The 17,159-nt window shown below is 43.9% G+C and overlaps 1 long non-coding RNA gene across 1 annotated transcript; it reads left to right on the top strand.

Annotated features, from left to right (window-relative positions):
- Nucleotides 1-10,511: 10,511 nt before the first annotated feature.
- On the top strand, nucleotides 10,512-14,075 carry LOC147193174 (uncharacterized). The gene is made up of 3 exons (XR_015103241.1): nucleotides 10,512-13,312; nucleotides 13,526-13,677; nucleotides 13,788-14,075. It is a non-coding gene; the product is annotated as an uncharacterized LOC147193174 (long non-coding RNA).
- The last annotated feature ends 3,084 nt before the right edge of the window (nucleotides 14,076-17,159 follow it).

Here is a 17,159-nt window from a genome sequence, read left to right as displayed (position 1 = left end):
AAACTTGATACACTAGATAAAAAAAAAATAATCTGAATCAGCACAAAGAAAAATCTAGAACAGGGGTGGCCAACCCGCGGCTCGCGAGCCGCATGCGGCTCTTTGGCTGGTTCAATGCGGCTCCCGGGCTTTCACACGACAAGCGTCGAAAACGCCTTGCCGGTGGCAATGCCATTCAAGCAAATGCGCTAAATACACAGACCGTACTACGGCAGCCTATCATCAATCCCGTTACTTGATTGACATAGAGGGTAACCAATCAAATGACTGCATCACCGCTCATGCGCAAACAATGGTGCTAAACGCTAAGCTAATCAGCTAATTATCTCTGATGTCAAGGCAGGGGTGCCCAATACGTCGATCGCAATCGACCAGGAGCCAGCGGACTGGTCCCAAGTCGACCGCAAGGGGTGGGAGGAGGAAATGGGGAAGGGGGGGGGGTGATTTGTGTGTTTGTGTCTTTAGGTTTCGTTCATGTTCAGGCTGTTCTGGCTGTTGCTCATCATGGCATGCGTGCATACTGTATGTGCGCGAGCGCATGGTTGGGTGCGTGTGTGCATGTGTGTGTATGTGCGCGTGTGTGCGTGTGTGTGTGTGCTTGCAAGTGCGTGTTGGGATTGTGGGAGGTTGGTCGCTTCAAAAGTCGTTCTTTGGGCAAAAAAGTGTGTATGTGTGCGCGTGTGTGTGTGTGTGCGTGTGTGCGTGCGTGCGCGGATGGGATGCCCATGAGTATGTGGCTCTTTGCAGTAACACAGTAAAAAAAAAATGGCTATTAGTCTCTGACTGGTTGGCCACTCCTGATCTAGAAGGTACTTGGATCTCAGACTAAAAAAATTTTAAAAACCACATCGTAAATATTTCTTGACCAGTGCAATCAGCAGTAGAACCAAAAACACCAGTTTCTGACCCAACTGCGCAAAAGCAAGATTTTAGTGCAAAGAACCACCAGAGTAGATTTTTAAGCTAATATGTTTGCACTGACAAGACTACAAAATTGTTTTTAATGGCAGAATAATCATTAATTTACAGCAACTATGAAAAACGCTGTGAGCAACGCTAACTCACTGCATGGCTTGAGTTGATCATAAGTGACTTTTTTTTACATGGTGTTCACCATTCACTTCCTGAACTGTGTCATCTTGTCTCACAATTGTGATCCACGCTTTCTGGTAACTATCGCGACACACCCTTTTTTTTTTTTTTTAATCATACACATACTCTGTACAAGTATGAGATGCCGAAACTTGTCCAAGCTCCAACTTTCTTTATCCTCTACCCAAAAGCTGTGCTGACCCTATGCGCCCCTTGTTTGCACAGGTGTGCCTAATGTTGTGGCCTCACACCCCTCCCACACTCCCACCGTCGATTCTCTCAATTGCGTACCGCCGCCCATCAACTGTCACGCTCTCCCTTCCCTCCGCTGTCACAGGGCCAGCGTGCGCAACAACCCCAGCCTGTCGCCCTCTAATGAGCAATTACGCGCCTCGGCTTCTCCACCTGCAGCCGGCCGGGCTGCGAATGAACTTGGGCCCATTAGGATGGATGTCCGGCTGGGTTCTTTTATAGAGGTGGGCGGGGGGGTGGGCTTCTCTCTTTCCTTCGCTCTACTGCTATGCACCCTCTGGATTTGTTAATGAGCCTTTCAGGGTTACAGGCTGAGAGGCATACTGGCCCCTTGATTCATGTTTTTTATTTTATTTTATTTTAGGGAGCACGAGGGAAAAAAAATCCCAGAAAAAAGGAAAAATACCCAAATTGGGAAATTTGGGGGAGGGGGGGATCCGCAAAAATGCAAATCCACGGGTGCCAAACTGCGAATGTGCAGGTGTCGGCTATAGCATTAAGGAAACACAGTTTTCAGGTTAAAGCGCGTTCAGTGTGTGGCGTCGCCAACAACTGGTCTGGCATGCTCATTGCAGCGTTGTTTTTCTAACTTAAAGCGAAGACAACAGTACCAGATTCTATTCAATGAATTTAATTCACACTAAAATACTGCTGTCTTTATAGACATTATTTTAAATGGTTTGTATTCCTTTGCCATATTTAAAACCTTTAAAAAGGGAAAAAATATTTGTGGATATTTTATTATTGGAAAAACAATTGATGGAACTTGGTTTAGGGGATTGGTATAGAACGCTATACATAGACATACTTGTCGACTAATTTGCCTCAAAGTGTGGTGTTGCTGCATTTAATCAGATTCAAAATTGAATTAACAATCCTCACCTATGTGGTCTTTTTATTTGAATTTGGAAATTGTTCGTCTCAATATGTATGGATGAAAAATCGCCTCACTCAATCTGTCCCAAGTTGTCTTGAAATTGATCTTGAGGCCTTCATGCAATCTTGACATCAATTCCTCCCCAGTCTCAAGCACAGTTGTCCTTTTCCGACAGACATTTCACTCCACGCAAATTATTGATGATCACATATGACGGGAGATACGCGTTAGCTCCACCACAATCATGTACCCCGAAAATAGACGTCTGATGCGAAATTGATTGACTTGGCCTTTTATCGTGACAATAGCTTGTCTACGCCGCTTCGGTCCACGGTTAGGAGGCTCGTACGCGCTGCATCACCAAGTCATGCAAATGGTAATCAGGCTTTTTTGTTTTTTTTCCGCCACACAATACAACAGCTCCAGGCAAGAGGGGGTGCTGAGTGAAGATGTGGGCGTGCATACGTGTGTGTGTGCCTGTGTGTGTGTGTGTCAAGGCCCATGGGTGTGTGTTGCTCTCAACACATCTCCAGGTGTTATGTGCCACATTAACTTTGCAATATTGTGCAAGGGAGGGAGAGCGTGTGTGTGTGTGTGTGTGTGTGTGCGTGCATGCGAATGAGAGAGCGTGCCTTAAAAAGTGTTTATGTGAAAGCAATTAGCATTTGTTTGATGTATTCAGGACCTAAGCCATTCAATGATTTTTAAAGACCTGTAGCATCATTTCAAAATCTATTCTCCAGCTGACCGGGCGCCAAGTTTAAACCCTTTAGGACTGGAATAAAGCGTTCTGATCTCTTAGTTCTGGTAAGAATCCAAGCTGCAGCGTTCTGAATGAGCTGCAGCTGTTTGATGCTCTTTTGAGGGAGTCCGGTCGGAAGGTAATGATGATCATAATCAAGTCTGAAGATAAAAGCATGGCTAAGCTTTTTCTGTTCTGCTTGGAGCATGCAAGACTGCAGTTTGGAGATGAGGTTTCTTTCAGCTGTAATCTTCGTGTTTGTGTTGATATGACAGCTTAAATTGCAGTCTGGACCAATCAGCACCCTAAGGTTTTGCACCTGGTCTTTGGCTTTTAAAGACAGCGAGTCCACCAGGCACCCCCACTTCCTCCCACATTCCAAAAATGAGCATGTTAGTTTCATTCAAATCAAAGTAAGGCCGATATCAACCCAATACTGATACTTGATGGTGATACTTGCCCATGCTATTGAGCTAGACCTGACCAATATTTTTTTTTCCTTTTGGCAGCAAACTCACTTTACTTGACAGCAGGCAACAGTTTGACAGATAATGAACAATTCTTTGAAAATAAGAATCTATAGAATGAAAGGCTGCGTATGTGTAAAACAACCTACTTTATTTTGGTTTAGCTGGCGCTAGCTTAATGCTAACAGACAATGCAAAACTCCATAGACACGCTAATACGACCGCAACTTCGTCACTTGTGACCGTTGCCGACATAAACGTCTGTCTGTATCCTGCCCCCCGGTGGCCAGAAAACACACACACACCAAAAGAAGCATCGTGTGAAGCTGCAATGGATCAATGGCATTTGGATTCATTTTAATTGGGAAATTGTTTTGCATTACAAGCATGGTCACAGAACAAATTCCATTTCTAATTTAAGACACCACTGTACTTTCTGTAATGCCCTTGCATATGGGGAAGCCTGAAGAGTTTTTTTAGTGTGCGCGTGTGTGTGTGTATTGTTGCTCGAGTCATCTTTTTTAGGTTGTGAGTCATCATGACAAGGGTTGTTGTCGTGAGGTTGCCAAAGATGCGGTGACACATGAAGTCCCCCTGCTGGGCCTTAGCACGCCTCTGGGACATTGAGCTCTGACGCAACTTCGACTCCCCCGCGGCCAGCAAGGTAAATAAACATGTGTGTGCGTGTGCGTGTGCGTGAGATCAGCCCTGCCTCCAAACAGTTTCTTAATACTCCAACAGATTGAGTGTCAGTCATCACACATTTATTGATTTCTGGACAGATCCTGATGGTAATCGCTTTCAATGTACGTATGTCGAGCCATTAATAGAAAAGTCACAGTTCATGTATTGATTGACAACGACGAGTATTACATTGAATGACAGTGCAGTCTTAAATGCTTCCTGTTAACATTTACTCGTGTGAAATGTGTCATTTTGTGGAGACTTTTCATTACTCGAGTTTAGTACAAAATGTAATTGTACATCGTAACTATTTTTTTTTGTTTGTTTGTTTGTTTTGTTTTTTTACAGGCTAACGTCATGTTCTACAGAGCCCCGAAGGTAACATGGAAGCGTTTATGTACTTCCGGCTCATCGTCCGCTGTAAAATGCAAGCAACAAAGATGGAATGTTTTCACCCGTGGGCGACTTTAATTGAATTTGGCTTGAAATACAAAGACATAAAATCTTGATCTTAATCACGGTTTCCAAATAAGACAAAAATATCTGAAGCGTACCAACGTCTCTCAAACGCGCTAACGGCTACCGTTGCCAAATTGAACCGGAAGTACATAAAAGTGCATTTAAAAAAGCTTAGCCTTGCACACAAACAAAACTTTGCCTTATCTTAGAATTTTTGCGAGGGAAGACGTTTTTTTGTTGTTGTTTGTTTTACATCGTTTTGGGGGGTTCTTTGGGCGGGGGTGATATGATGATTCCATTTAGTGTTTTCATAGCAAACAGTGATATTTGTAAGGTGCAATGAAGTATTTGATCATATAATCTAGCGTTTCGGGTGATTTCATTTGGTATTTAAAGTCTCAAGTAGAATAGCTTGTGGATTTGGGTGAAATAGTTTTCAGGCTGAAGACGGTGTGGGAAAAATAGTTTGGTTTTGAATGTCGTGTTTCTATAGTTTTGTTGGGTTCTAAATTGTTGCTAAATGTCTTTTTACATTGAACTGAAGTGTTGCCGACAGTGTTTTTAGGCAAATGGATCAAGTGTTTTGTGAGTAACTGTACTGTTCTTGTTAAAAATTGTGGTTTTAATGCTTTGTTCAGTGTGGCTTTCTTATGTGTCTTGTGGTTAAGTGTTGCGATTTTACAATTGATATAGTGTTTTGTTTAATGTAGTATTTTTGCCTGGTCAATATGGTGATTTCCTGTCAAATTTACTATTTTGTATTGTTAATATACTCAGGTTCCATTTAAATGTCATGTTTTGGTCTCAAAAATTGTTGCATTGAGTGATTTCCTGGTTTGATTTAGTGATATGGTAAAAACATAGTTTTATGGTTTATTTAGTGTTTAACTTGGATGTCGTTTGTGGTTAATATACTGTAGTATTGTTGAGGTTAAATGTGTTTGAATTTCTAAATGTAGTGATGTCATGTTTTGTAGTGTCGAGTGGGTTTGGAGTCGCATTTCGTCAGCTATCGCAAGCGCTCCCAAAAAAAAACAAAAAAACATGCAATGTAAAATTTGCACATGAGTTATTCATGAGATCACATTAATGAGCTCACAAATTCAAACATCGCTTATATTTTGCCGCATATTTATGGCGACGTCAACAATTGTTTTTGTTTTCTGGTGGGAACACACGCGCGCGCACGCACCCACACAAAGGTTCTGATGAAAACAATAAGAAGGTTACACCAATTAGAGTATATCGCGTGCAAACAAAAGTGCCTCTCTGAGGAGCTCCTATAAAAACCGTGTGTAATATCGGCAGGGCCGCCTAGTATTATCCCTCTTTAGCATTATGTGCCTCCGCAGCTCCCCTCAGGGCGACAAGACGCGCTCGTTCCAGCCTAATCACGCACCGTTTGCCTCTTTTTGGATGGGCCCTTGTGTCCTCTCGCCATATGAATAATGCGCCGCCTCAGGCACCGTCAACTACGACGGCGGGGCACCCGTACGTATAGCCCGCGCTGTGGGGAGGACCTCCTAATCCAGGATTATTCCCCCAGACCTGCAGCCGGGTGGATTAAGGACGGGAGAATGGAGGGGGGGGGGGGGGGGTCGATTGGAAAAAGGGCAAAATCAGCACGTTTTCTCTGAGCAGCTCAGTGGATTAGAGGCCGGACTTTTTCCTCGACCCCAAGTGAGGGATGCCGAGCGTCTGTGTGCCAAATATGGACACGCAGAAGAGGGCACGAGGAATCACTTGTGCTCCGTGGCCAAATAATGTGTCTGCTTTTCGACATAGGTTGATACCTGTTGTCTATGGCGTCCTCCTCAGCAGGGTTATTTCGATTGGACAGTGTCCCCTGGCTATATTTGAGCTGTTGTTTTTGATCTGGGTTTTTTTTTTTGTTGTTTTTTAAAAAAAATGTAGCCTACTGTAATGCCCTCTTAAAGTGGGAAAGGTGAGCTTACTTTTATGCAAGCATGTATGTGTGTCTATATGGGTTTTTTTTTTTTGTTGTTGCTTGGTTTAGGATACAGAAGCCCCCCCCCCCCCAATACATATCCACTTAATGACAAACAGCCAACCGGTTAAGCAACATTTTCTGCTTGCTGTGCATCGCCGTACTTATACTATTTTCCTCTCTAGAAACAGTATGAAAATGTTGATAAATCTCTCCATAAATTTTGCTGTATGAGATAAAGTGACATCAGAAGCACGGTAGCCTTTTTGACAGCTGAAACGACACACTTACGAAAACCTTGTTCATCAAAAAGTGATCTGGAGGAACGGCAACTGTGTCGGGCTGTCGGCATCAAAGTGTGTTGAGTCATTGACATCGATTAACTTGAGTCCTACTAGGGGGCTAGCCGCGCTCAAATTAATCGGAATGACTGCAGTTCAGTATCAGTGTAATTGTCCTATATTTTATCTATCTATCGATCTACCTATCGATCGATCGATCTATCTATATAATGTACAGTATGTATGTAATGCAAGAGTTTTTTTTTTTTCTTCGCTGCAAGCGCCTGTTCTCTAGCTGTCCAAAGTGTCCCCTTTGGATCATTTACGCAGCCGCATGCCGACGGGTAAATACAGGAGACCCTCATCCTCCTCCGCTGTTGTGCTCTCATCTCCACTGATGCGTTCGCTGCTTTGTGGATTCGCCACTTTCCCCAGGTACTAGTTTCCAAGCAGACAACAGTGCGGGGCCCCAAGGAGCTGCTACTGTGCAGTGGAAAAGCAACATAAGTGACAAATGCCTCCGGGGGTGCAAGCGTGCAGCTGCAAACTGCCAGCCCTCATTAAGAGAGGCCATCTACGCGCCGTGGTGATGCATTTGTACATTATGGCTTGGGTGGGCTCATGTGAGAGCAAATGCGGGTGGGGGAGTGAGTCAAAGCACTTACATTTGGAAGATCTTTGTTGCCAAAAACATCACTCAGGTTTGCTGCTTAATCCAGGCAGTAATCAGCGACTATTGATCGCACAGTAGTCGATAGTCGGCTCTCAAAGCGGCCGTGCGCCGATCAATGGCGGCCTGCTGCTGAGCTCCAATGGCTGAATTCTTTCTTTTTTCTCAATACAGCTTGTGAAAGTGTATGTTCTTTTTTTTTTTTCCAAGTTGCCGCAAGGTTCAGGAAGTCGACACATAAGTACAGTGGACAATTCAGTCTAATTCAAAGGTGTCCAAACTTTTTCTTCTAAATGCCGCAAACAGACATTGCTCACCTTTTAATTTTTTTAAGATCAATCCATCGTCGTAGGTAAAAATCTGCAAAGCACGTATGTCCAAATATGATCAATTTTAGAACTCTTCCATGAATCCATACCATGAGTGGTATGGATTTGTCTGTTATCATCAGCCAATCTAAAGTGTTTAAAATAAGTTGAGAACAACTATCTTGTGAGCTCATAGAAAGAAAAAAAACATTAGGAAAACGCATCAGTTGCCCACAAAAACAGCAGCACCTTTCCTGAATCATGTAAACAGTCTCTCAGACGATTTCAAGTGTTCAAGATGATGTCATCTTCAACGCCTTCATGTCATTCCAAATGGATTGCTGCACAATCCTGCTGTGTGCATCCTTGTTTAGGTTTTGAAGTGTTTCATTAGTCCCCTCCGCCCCCGCAGTCTAAATCCAGTACTTCCCGTTTACACAGATTGCTCTGTCATAGCCCCTTTCGTTTACATATCCCACCCCTCTCAGGCAATGCTGTGCAGCCCTTTCATCTTCATAAATACGAGACCTCTTTCTCGATTATTGGGCGTTCACAACACTCGCAGCGCTTTCCAGAACATTGAACATAAAATAACAGAAGACCAAACATAGACAAAGGCAGGTGTACCTAATGTTGTGTCCAGTGGATCGTACAGAACAGCAAGCGCATCCTATACTTGAGGCGGACAAAGAGGCCATATTGGAATTGCCAGGTGCCTAATTTGGTCTCTGTTGCTCATAATTGAAACCACTCATCCCTCCCCCGAAGCACCGAGAAAGCGAGCCGGATGGAGGGAGAGAGAGAGGGAGAGGGAGAGACAGTCGCCTTATAAGGCAATCAGCATTCGTGTGGGTTTGTGAGACGTCTCATTCCCAGCAGCGCGTAAGCAGATGATGGAGCCGAGATGTAAAGATGGCGTCTCGGATCCCTCCGAAGGAACGGTTTGATGGCTCCAGCTGTCTCGTCTCGGCTCACCGCAATGTTAGCAACTGCTGCGGGTGTAATTTGACACCACTGTAAAATACCAAGACATGAATAAGCAGACGCTTATATTTCGTGGCGTAATCCACTTCTTCCTACCGCCGCGATCGCGCCGCATTGATGCAATACGATCAGGACCATCCCAAAACGCCAAAACATCATCTCGTTCTTCCACCAGCCAATTAAAGGACCGTAAAAGAGCGTCACGGTCGTGAAAGAAACGGTCCCGTTGCGAAAACTGTTGAGGGCATATGGGCCCGCCCCCCATTGATTCTGAGGACCCTGGGCAGATTAGATTAACATGGCAACACAAAAGAGGCTGAAATTTGATTGGATGAGAAGGAAAAAAAAATCTTATGCCCCATATACATTACTGGAAGCAGAGCAGCCAAGAGAAATGTGATGATATTTTTGAGGAGGGGGTCTGTCGTGGTTACGTTATGACAGTGCCAGTCAAAGCCAAATCAAAACAGAAATGTGTCTTTAGCTGTTTCGGTCCAATTATTTCAATATTGTATTGTCTTGTGCGACCTATTAACGTGTGGGCTTCAACTCGAAGGACATACATATTTTGCCAGATCAAAATAATCCACTGAAGAATGTGGATTTATATCGTATCTTTTAAAAGATCCAATGAGGCCTAACGATGACTCATGAGTGTAATTAATTGCGTGTGCGTGTGTCTGCCGCTCTGTCTGTTTTCACATATGGCATTGTGTGTTGTGTTATTGACTTCCCAATTACTCCTCTGCAGGGGGGCTTTGTCAGAAAGCTTGTGTGTGTGTGTGTGTGTGTGTGTGTGTGTGTGTGTGTGTGTGTGTGTGTGTGTGTGCTGGCAAGAGCAAAGAGGTGGTGAATAGTGATGGAGCGCACGCTGCTGAGTCAGGTGGCTGTTTGTGTGCATGTGTGTGATTGTGTGCATGTGTGTGTGTGTGTGTGTGCGCGTGCGCGTGTGCTCCTGACTCTTCCTCTATTTGTATGGCACAACCCGTGACATCCCACCTTTTTATTATGCGGACATTTTGGCTCGTAGGCTTTTCGCTCCTTTCACCCAATTTGTGTGTATGTGCATGTGTGTAAACAACACACACACACACACACACACACACACACACATGATATTCTCCCTGGTATTCCTCCTCATGATGTTCTCGAGCTTCCTTTCCCTTCGTCTGTTCTTTTATGCTGTGTTCTCTCACCATCGCTGCATCCTAGTGTACCCCTCCCCCATCCAGACAGCTGGGCTGGCTGTGTGTGTGTGTGTGTGTGTGCATGTGCGTGTCCTCCCAGCTGGGAGGAAGGATATTCTTTGGGGAGTGTGCTGCAGCTCTCCTTCTTTTGTGGCGCTCTCGTACATTCATTTCTTCACCTTTTGAGAAAAAAATAAAACGGATCTCATCTTTATTGCTACAGAAAATATTGCACTCCACGCTCCACCTTGCAGCCCTCCCCTTTTCCTCTCCCTCCTCTCGCTCACCGCCTCTCCCGGCATTGGTGTGCCAGGATTTCTTGTTTTCTTTCTCCATGCATTGCTGACACTTGATGTATGTAATATCCGTTGATGTATATGGGTGTGTATAAACGGCATATTGCCGTCAAAAGCCCAGTCATCTGTCCCGCTCAAGCTCCTTTCAATTATCTCGGAGTCGCTCCGTGGCAGCTTTTCCCCATGCAAATATTTGCCCATCATAAATATGGCGTCATTAAGCGTCCCGCATAGGTGTGCGTGCGTGCGTGTGTGTGTGTGTGTGGATGTGTTGTGTGGGTGGGTGGATACCGCAGGAACGAAATGTTAATTGCGGCTTGGCGCGTACATTCCTTCCTGACGCAGGAATCCTGCGAGGGGGAGCTTGGGGGTGGAAACAAACGTCTGGGTCAGGAGATAGGAGAGAGGGAGTGCAACGGAAGAGGAAGGGATGCGCCCGTAATGGGAATATCAAGCACCGCTCGTCTTCTCCAATAGGATTGCAGCTAAAGAATCTCCATGCATACTTGTGTGAAATCCTTCCTAAAGGGCATAAAAGTCATTTGTTGTCTTCCGCACCCCCCCCCCCCCCCTGCTTTTGGCCTGTTTTTAATTACCACACTCTTCGATTTTTCCATTTCCTCTTCAACGTTGCACTTAATGAAATATGTGTTAGCAATGAACTATCACTTTTATTAAGGCACACACACACACACACAAGGAAGTCCTTACAAGTGCCCGAGAGATGCAAGTTGCCATTTGAAGCGGCGGTATGGAGACGCTTTTCGAGTGGCACTTAGGGCCAGTCTGCTTTGGTATTGGTTGCAATATGCCGAACAGCAATGGCTTTCCTTTGGGTAAAGGAATGCAGTCAGGCAAGACATTTCCTGTCATGGTTGGCATGACACTTTGGAGAACTACTCACTGCGACTGTTTAAAGAAGGACTGGTTCTAAAACATGAACAATGATGGACTTTGCTACACGTGAAGCTGCTTTGAAGTCGGCGATATCACGCTCGGAATCTACGAGGTCTGACGCCAGAACGTACTCGTCGCACATAAACTCAAAACATTCGACCTTGACTTTGATAGCAAGTGGCGATGTGGGCATTTTCACTCTTGGGCGAGACCCACCCCACGACCTTCTTTTCAAATTTTTTGCCCTAAACAACTAGAACACAGTGCAACAAAAAAGAAAACTCGCCACATGATATGGAATGTATTATTGGAATAGTATGATGTTCCTCTATCACACTTAGGTATGTTTTTAAAAGTCAAGGTTTCGATAACTGCTCAAATGGTCCGTAACCGGTAATGTGTCCTTCTTTCCTTTTTTTGAGGGGATTTCTAAGCAGGGAAGAATACGATTAGGTACTTGATACGATTAGGTACTTGCAGATATTGCTAAATGGTGAAAGCCCCATTTACTTCCATTCCTTTGAAGTAAATGGTGAAAGCCCGGCGGGCTTTTTTTCCCTTCCTTCTTGGCCGAGCAGAGAAGGGAGGGTCGAGCAGTTACGCACAAGTCCAGAATAAGTCCCGAATAGTTACATGGATTCCTGTCAATTCATGTGCATTGTCCTAAAAACCTGCGTGGGTTTTCTCCGGGTACTCCGGTTGCCTCCCACATCCCAAAAACATGCATGGCAGATTAATGGAATGCTCTAAATTGTCCCTAGGTGTGAGTGTGAGTGTGAGTGTGGATGGTTGTTTGTCTGCGTGTCCTGCGATTGGCTGGCAACCGGTTCAGGGTGTCCCCCGCCTACTGCCCAAAGACGGCTGGGATAGGCTCCAGCACCCCCCGCGACCCTAGTGAGGTTAAGCAGATAGGAAAATGGATGGATGGATATCGTAAAAACAACAAGAAAAAAACATGGCACCCAGTGGGTACTAATTAGCCCCACAGACAACATGGGAAGCTTTTGGGCTTGTTCTAGCTAATGATAGCTCACTAGCAATGGGACACCACGACTTACTAAGAACAATTAAAACGTAAGAAGTATGTTAATATTTGTTTGTTAATTTATTTATTTCAACTTAACGTGGTACACATTTCTTAATGCACCAAATATTCAAATTGGGTACACTGGATATACTATTTTTATTTACCCCCAAAAAAAATCAATGAACTGTAATTTTAATGACGTGATGCCACATTTTTATTTCTTTTTTGCGAGCAGTTATCGCGTCAGAATCTAATATCGGCGCAAGCTTAATCACGCTATACAGTTCGTTGTTTTTGTATTTCCCTTGAATTTGCTTTGTTTGACTCCACTGTTTGTTGAGGGGTTGCCATTGCAAATGAGAATCTGTTCCCAATTTCCTTTCCTGGACAAATAAAGGTCAAGTAAAATAAATAGATCAATGGCGACGCTGGAATGTGAGTCGTGGGTATTTGGGGATGTTTTCTTTTCTCAGTATTCATGTTTTTCAAAGCGATCCTACAATGAGGAAGTGAGGGTGTACTGCATGTGAAAAAATTAATTTAAGATAATTACCTTGTATGCAGAGAGTCAAAAGTAGGGGAGTGGCAGTAATTCTTTTTTTATTTGTACATTTGGCGGCTCTGAGAGTAGTATTTGTTTTTCGGCTTCTTCCAGCAGCAAACAAATGGGAACACGTGAAATATTTGGACTCATTTCCAGTGATCAGTGATCCCCTCCCAAAACGGTACACCGAGTCAAGTTGTCCTCTCAGTTGTTTTCATTTTTTTCGGCGCTTGTAATTCACAACAGTCATACTGCATTTTATCTTTCCCCATCGAAGTGAATGAAAATGATTCTAATCTGCTCCAGCTTCCCAAGAGAAACAAGAACAAATATTGTAATGTTTTTTTAAATAAGAAAAATAGCACATTGTACTTTATTAAAATATACTGTCATAATGATGCAGTTCTATAGAATGGGAAAAAAAAAGATCGTCACACTTTATTCTTCAATTCAATGGACATTGTGATGCTCCTTCTGGCATGTGCACCTTCAACACCTGGGGGTAGGAAATTGGACAACAAATGGATAGACATGAAGACATCAAAACTCCTCAGCAGTAACGAGTCACTCTTTGCAGAGGATAAAGAATGCATTCCAGTGAGTATAGTTACATGGTCTGCTTCCTTGCATTTCTTCACAGCTTGTGTTCAAACTCCCGTTGCTTCAACGGTTATAACCATGTAGAAGCTATACGTTAGCCCCCCTATAGTATTTCTCATTATATGTTGGCATTCATCTGGCAGAGGCAAGTGGTTGTTTTTAATACACAAAGTGTCATTCTGTTTGTTTGACAGTAAACTTGTCTCTCAGGTTCCCATCGACGAGATACGTCTCATTTCGTTCCCCTTGAGAGCTGCTGGATTCCATGCATGTGGCGTGTTTGTTTTGCGTGTTGGAGCTACACGTGTTCCTGTCTCACTCCATCAGCCTTTTTTGCGGCAACCCCCCACCTCCTCGAAAGGGTCTGTCATCTGCAATCACGTGGCCAACCCTAAGTGTCTGACACAAAACGTGTGTTCTCGTTGCTCTAATTATCCCTGACTAAACATCATCTCTCTTTTCTTTTCCACAGGTGAAATCCCCTGCTGCCTCCCTCCTTTGTTTTTCGTCTGCGCACGCCCTCTGTACAATCCGGCACTCCCAGACAAGCTTAGCTGCTATCAGCAGGCTCAATGAATGGCACCACGAGCCACCGCTCATGTAACGTACACAGCTTGTCTTATGCATGTCACAATCCTTTGCACCCCTTTTTTGTTTTTTTTAATGCACTGCCACTGCCAATTCCACTACGACTGCCACTTTACAGTCCCTGTAAAATAAATGTCACATCGTTGTCTCTGCTCTGGAACGATAAATGTGTGAAAAGGACATGGAAGCTCCAAAGTAGACGCTACTTTGTCTAGCATCTATTTTCAGCCAACAGGATCGAGCCATGAAAGTATATCCACTGAAAGCCTTCTGGGGCTGGTAATTTTCACATCGCGGCGAGAGGCGCTAGCCACCAGCTAGCTTGCGAGCTAACTGGAGCTCTTCTCATCAATGGACGGACGTTCCGTCACGTCCTCGCTTAGTGTTGCGCCAGTGTGTAGGTCCGCAAAACAGAGACAATTCCAGGAACGTCAAATGTTTATTAAACACACAGCACACCTGTGGCTCACACAAAATGACATTCCTGACATTTATATACCTGCAATGCTTTGCGTTCCAGCCTGAATATCATAACATATGTAACGTCATTGAGCTGGTCTGTAAATTGTGGGAAGATGCCATTTTTAGGGTGTAGGTGTAGCTAGCTAGAAAGCTAACGGCATGCTGTAGTAGGTGTTGAACCACCTCGTCAATGGGTCGACTTCACCACTCCGCAAAGGCGGTTGTAGCTTGAAGTTAATGAATGGCCAATCACGTGTTTTGGCAACAACGTGGATGCCTCCCTGTAATCAACAGGGGTTGAGTCCACACAGCAAACTTGCAACGCCGCCTCAAGCGTGTTGCAATATTTTACTGAAAATGAAACCGGTAGCACGGCCACTTAGAAAATATACAAATCTTTCCTCACCCTTCCTCATATGCAGAAAAGCATTAGTGCTGCGCATGCCCATATGAAAAGGCTAATGCTAGCTGATGAGCAGCCTTCAATCCTCACGCCAGCTGTCTGTAAATTCACCAAACGCCCTCATGTAACAGTACAAAGTTCAACAACCTATTTTTATTTTTTTGCAAATAAATACATAAATAATAACGGTTTATTTGTAGCTGTGTGTCCACAACTGAGTACTATTCGTAGTTCTCCATCTTTTCTCTGTAGTTTGCAGCAGCTAGCTTGCTATTTTATATAATGCGCCTCGGCCCCAAAAACTCTGAAAGCTGAAAAACAGTCCAAGTTAACGTTATATCTCCATAACTGAGTACTATACTTCTTTCAGCAGTTATCTTCAAACGTGTACAGTATTATGTATTTCGAAATAAATCTCTGAATTCACTTGACAGGCTCTTTTAAAGTGTGCCAACGAGTTAAATGCTATATTTCATGTGGCAAAAAAAAAAAAAAAAGCAGCAACGTCTTCACGCATCCAGAAGTAGTTGCCCGGCATTTACGGTCGATACGATGCACGGCGGCGATACGCTGGAGCCGTCATCGTCCTCCTACGTATTTGTTATTCCCCAACCTGCCGTCAGTCGCTCGCTGGGGACAAGCAGCTTAGCAATGACAGCCCCAAATCCCTCTTGGCCTCCTACTACTGATTTTTGGATTAAGGATGGAAGATTTGCACACCTCCGAGTTACATTGTATATCTTTTCATATGTCTCGGCTTGAGAATTTGGAGCGGAGATTTTTTTTTGGGGGGGGGGTAGAACATGCATGAGGTTTAAGGTACAAAAAAGGGGCTGATTATGTGAGTAACAGGCAGTTCTTGAAAAGCGTCTTTACATGTTGCAAATGTGCACTCAGAGATTTGCATGCCACAAAAAAGGTGTGGTGCCTATTTACTCTACACACGTAAATCCTTTAATTAGCCGCTCTTGATCTGTCCTCATATTATCTATGTTTTGAGGCGACCATCTTCCACATTACTCCAGTATGAATCGGACCTGCTCTGCCAGGCCGTGGGAAGAATTCGCTGCCATGTTGTTGTCCGCTTATATTTCATTATTTCATTCATGCAACGACAGAGGCAATAAATTAAATGCCTGTGCTTTTACCACATTATTGTTTCTGGTTGCGAGGGTGGATGTGTGGGAGTTTGATTTAATGATAAATGTTCAAATCTCACTGGATTGTATTGAAAGGATTCATTTGGGGAGATTTGACTGCGTGCATGTGTCATACCCGAGCTTTATAAGAATAATAAAATCTTTAACCGTCAATGGAGAAATTCTCAATTTACAGCAGCAGAGTTATGAAAGGAAGAAAGTAGAAGAACAAAAAGTATAGGAGCTGCTGTAAAGGCAGCCACTCTCGTGGCGCCATCTTGGAGTCATAATAACATAATCACAAAATAATACAACACCACACATTATTGTGGCCTTACTTTACATTTGCTGATGCATTAATTTCCGCACGCCAATTAATTAGAATGGAGAAATCATGAGCGTCCCGAGCAATCCAGGCGCGGAAATGAATGTGCGCTCATTATGATGGCAAAACACATGTTTTGTCTTGAAAGAGCAGTAATATTTGTTTGAATTATTAAACACATTAAAGCTGCTTGTATCCACGCACACACGCACGCACACACACACACACGCACACACACTGCTAGTTGGCAGAGTGTTAATTGTGTTGGGCCTCAGGGTAAAAATAACGTTGCACCAAAGGCAGCAAGTGTCTCTGACAACGTTGTCGCGTGAAACCCCTTCTGTTGTTTCCTTCTCCTGCATAATTATGAGTCTGATTCCTTTTTTGGTCATTTTCTCATTCAGGCTTTTCCCCCTTTACCTACCGACTTTTACCCCGCCCCCGACGAATCCCACTGGGCATTGTTTTCATAGTTATATGACTGTTAATTGCTAATTATGCCACTGTAGCAGTAGACCTCTGTGCAGGAGTTAGCAGTGTCTGCGTACACAGAATAATTACAACCCGAGGTGTTGAAAGCGTGTCGACATCTGCTGCACGTGTGCAGTCGAGAGGGACAACCGCGCGACACTCGGTTTGTCTTCATTTGTGTATCTGGAAGCGGGGCTGTGTCATTTATAAAACTTGTTTATTCAATTAAAACATTCAGATTCATGCTTTGGAAAAGGCAGAGGAGTCGGTGTGGTTGCCACAGAGGCAGCGCTTCCAATTTTGTGACAGTGGCTCTCAAATTTTTTTATACCAAGTGTGTGTGTGTCTTCTGCCCAAATTTAGTCATGCCTGTATAACTTTCTCATGTCTGCAGTGAAACTGTTTTGTAGCCAGATGTGTCCTTGAAGCACGCAACTCATCAGTTAACCTTGCTAA

This window comes from Hippocampus guttulatus, chromosome 16, assembly GCF_054856545.1.
Source record: "Hippocampus guttulatus isolate MCC_2025c chromosome 16, RoL_Hgut_1.0, whole genome shotgun sequence".
In the NCBI taxonomy this organism is placed as follows: Eukaryota; Metazoa; Chordata; class Actinopteri; order Syngnathiformes; family Syngnathidae; genus Hippocampus; species Hippocampus guttulatus.
Note: the sequence above shows the minus strand (reverse complement) of the source record. Positions and strands in the feature narration are given on the sequence as shown.